At 38.6% G+C, this 4,030-nt stretch overlaps 1 long non-coding RNA gene and 1 pseudogene across 1 annotated transcript; one reads left to right on the forward strand and one right to left on the reverse strand.

Moving 5' to 3' along the window:
• The first annotated feature begins 190 nt into the window (after positions 1-190).
• On the forward strand, positions 191-916 carry LOC106311242. The gene is made up of 3 exons (XR_001263964.1): positions 191-242; positions 345-401; positions 513-916. It is a non-coding gene; the product is annotated as an uncharacterized LOC106311242 (long non-coding RNA).
• Positions 917-1,223: 307 nt separating this feature from the next.
• LOC106310671 lies at positions 1,224-3,685 on the reverse strand (annotated as a pseudogene).
• Between the last annotated feature and the right edge of the window lie 345 nt (positions 3,686-4,030).

Genomic DNA, 4,030 nt, shown 5'->3' on the forward strand with positions numbered 1-4,030 from the left:
CTAAACCCTAAACCCTAAACCCTAAATCCTAAACCCCACCCTTTAACTCTAAACCCTAAGTTTGTGACTTTTAATAAAACATTAAGTGTTATTTTTGTGATTTTTGACCTTGAATGCTAGTTTGGGAACAAAAACTTGATTTAGTGCTATTTTTGTCTTTTTCTCTTATCATTATTAACCCCAATGATTAATGGCTCATTTTGCTTAATTTGCAGCGGCGGGAACACCTCTGCCAGCGCCAGGTTTTGTTTAATTATTATGAAAAACGCTCATTACTATCGAATTGTACATTTAAAGATTCAATTGATTTCAGCCATTATTCATTTAACTAATGTATTGGGCAGGTCCAGTGCCATTTTTGCTGGCCCCACCACCGCCTATGTCTGCTTTTAGCCCCGGATGTGAGTAATTAATTAACCACGATCACGTTATATTATTCGTTTTTTTTTATATATTATTCATTTTGAGTCAAGGTTAAGAGTTTAAGTTTGATTTTGGACAACTGTGATTAGCATCTAAGGCGGCGGCGACAGCTCCTGGGCTGGCACCGGATGCTCCCTTGGATGGACCGATGGGCCCCACAGCCACACCAGGAATTCGACCGGTGGTTCAGCCCTTGCAACCCACTAGCCTCGCTCAATATTCTACCTCTCCTTTTCTTCCCTTGCTTTTCTTTCTCTTCACTCTTCTCACCTTGTTGAATTTGTGAGCTATACCGCGCGTCTCCATATTCAAATTGTTACCCTTGTGTATGTGTTGTCAGGTACTTTCCTTTTGGATTCATCGTTCCAGATATGATTTACTTACTATTTCATCTCAAATGATAAGCTTCTTTGTCTTTTTGTTCGGTAAATATAAACCGTTGTCTGGCTCCGACCAAATCAACACGCGTATGTTTCTATTTTAAATGCCAAATAACGATTATCCATCCAACTAGTCGGGGTTGGATTATTCGCAAGATTCAGCTCTCTTTTTTCGTGTTAAGATATTGTCGTAGCTATCCAAGTATCAATGACTGTATATATCCATAACAACTTCGGAAATTAAAGAATACTTTAAAATTTGATCAAAAAAAAAAAAAAAAAAGAAAACTTTAAAAAAAAAAATGAAAACAACCACCTACTGGGAGAGATTCTTTTTCTATATACACCAAACTGAAAAACTTGTCCGTATAAGAAAGGAAAATTGGATTTACAACATAAAAGCTAGGATTTTCATTAGTTACAAAATGAACTGATATTTTTATTTGGTGCCTTGATATAAAAGGCAATCCCGTCTGCTGTTTCAAGCCTTTTCTAGAGCTTTCTTGATGTCTTTCTGTTTGTTACACACAAACACATGAAACCGGAGCACAAGTCACGACAATTACAATTTATAGCATAAGACAATTTATTTTGATACGTAAATGTTGCAGTCCCTACAACTGAGGTTCCCATCATCCGCAAAGGTCCTACCACAAAGTCCGGTTCAAGGGTTATAAGAGCTGGATTTGCCAAAGCTGTCCAGGAGTTGCTTGCACAGGAACAAACCGAATTCAAGCAACTATTGATCCAGGAGTTGGCCGACTTAAAGCTTGAAGACACCAGCGAGCCATTAGAGGCTCCAGACTCCATTCATTCAAGTCAGTTCTCGTCCATTGACCATAATGAAGCCGGCTTGACCATTTCCACCTTCATCCTCAATCCATTCAACCAACTTGCTTCCGGTTCAGAGATATAGCCGCCATCAGAAGGAGTAGTATGCTGTTGTACTCTTTTTCCTTATCGGGTTTTGTCCCACTGGGTTTTTCCGAAAGGTTTTAACGAGGCAACATGCAAGCATACTATGAATTCTGATCCGGACTTTCTCAAACCGACAACCAGATGTCTGGTTTATTTTAATTTATTTGGTTTAGACTTTGGGCTATTGTTTCAGCCTTAATTTTCGGCCAGCCTGTTTAAGGCCTTTTATCTTTGAGTCTCATAAGGGATAAACCTTATAAAACCCCTTGTAGTTGGCGATTTTTGCCCTAAGTCTTTTATGAAAATTGTTTTTGCTTAGCAAAGAAACCCTAAGTCTTTCATTTGTGTGAAGCCATTGAGAGCAGCCGCCTGACATATCAAAGAACCGATCCATTGTTCTTTGTGGAGTCCTTCGATCCAGTCCATCTCCCGTCCGATCTTGAGAGAGACATACGTCCAGCGAGAATCGGATCCATATCTATCCTTCAAACCATCCCCTGTTCTTGTTGAGAGAGACACACGTCCAGCAACTTGAATCCATCAGCCATCTCTATCCTTCTCTTATTTATTTGTTCCATTGCATTTCTTGTTTTAGAATCGGCCACTAGAAATAAAACCCATAAAAATTCATATTTGTTTCTGTTCTTTATTTCTCAGTTAACATATTCTCTGTTCTTCATTTTTATTCCATAAAACTCATAAAAATCACTTCCTTTTTGTTTCAGGTACAAATCGGCCGATCCTCCTTCCCCCATCGCACTCGTCCAGCCGTTCCCGTGGCCATCTGTTCGACCTGTCTAGTCTGAACTCGTGAACCTCAGTCAAGCCTTGAGCAGTCTGGATCTCTGCCTGCAACAGTAAAGAATGCATACCTCGATGGACAGAGGTGTAACCATCGTGCCATAACGATCAATCACTATGCCATCTTTGCTGACCAAGAATTTGGTGAAGTTCCACTTAATTCTTGACCCCAAAAAAGTGGGTTTACTTGCCTTAAGGAACTTGTAGAGTGGTGCCGCGTTTTGGCCGTTTACCCGTACCTAATCTCATAATAACACACACTTGGTCATATATATATATTACTAACAATAAAAAAATCAGGTGCAGATGGTAACTGTTAAAGCACATATGGATTTCTGGTTACACTTGTTCCAAAAATACCACAAACAAGTCATAGCTACCTGCCTAACATAATGAGATGGATATAAGCTGAGGAGCTATATAATAAGGTTCAAATTCCAAGCGTCATGTAACCACTAGAAACAAGACGGAAAGAGAAGCCTACCTTTTGGAAAACAGCGTATTCGGCCTGAAACCGTGTGCAAGCAAAATCATGAGCTTCTCGTGCCGGGCTCCTGGTAAAGAAACTGGTTACAAGGGAATGCCAAGATCTCAAACCCTGAAATACATAATCAATGGAAATAATATTATATATACAAAAATATAAATGCATGAATATGATTGCAACTGCTAACAAAAAGCCCTAAACTAAGTTAATAAAAAAGACCTTGGTCCTTGTATTTCCGGTAAAGTTCGGTGAGCTGGGTATAATTGGATTCGGTGAACCCGCTGTTTGCACAATCCAAATGATAAACAATCAATCAGTAATGAATTAAAGAAAGAAAACGTAAATCTGTAAGGGAAAAAAACGAGACAAACCATTTGGAAGCGACATTGACAAGGAGGAGGACTTTCCCTTGGTATATGCTCAAATTGACGTCCTTGCCGGAGCTATCCTGTGATTCCCCACGAAACAATAATTAAATAAAAACCATAGATACGATTCAAGCGAAACACAGAAGTTTTTCTTACCTTGACAGTGAATTCATGGACGGATCTCTCGGGAACCGAAACAGAAGCACCCATCTGTCTCAATGAAAAGACAAAAACAAAAAACAAAGTCTTCCTTAAGAGCAAGGAATAGCCTTTTATTTAGTTTAAGTTTAACGTTCGTTGACCCTTTGGTATTTTTTTCAAGCGTGGCTTCGTTACATGCGTTATTGCCTTTTATTAGAAATAATCGAAGCCTCTACACACATTATTATTGTTCACGTAAAAGAAAAGCCCTATCAATTCCACTCATACGTAGCACCAGAAAGACATAAAACAGGCGTCAGTGTAACAACTATTTAATTTGAATATTATTGTGAGATAATGAATATACATTATAGACTCCAAGGTGCTAAACTTTATTCAGTCTGGTTTAGGGTTTAGGGTTTAGGGTTTAGGGTTTAGTGTTTAGGGTTTAGGGTTTAGAGTTGAGAAATGAGGTTTTGAGGATAAGATTTCAAATTTTGAAAAATAAAAAA

This window comes from Brassica oleracea, chromosome C8 (assembly GCF_000695525.1).
Source record: "Brassica oleracea var. oleracea cultivar TO1000 chromosome C8, BOL, whole genome shotgun sequence".
NCBI lineage: Eukaryota > Viridiplantae > Streptophyta > Magnoliopsida > Brassicales > Brassicaceae > Brassica > Brassica oleracea.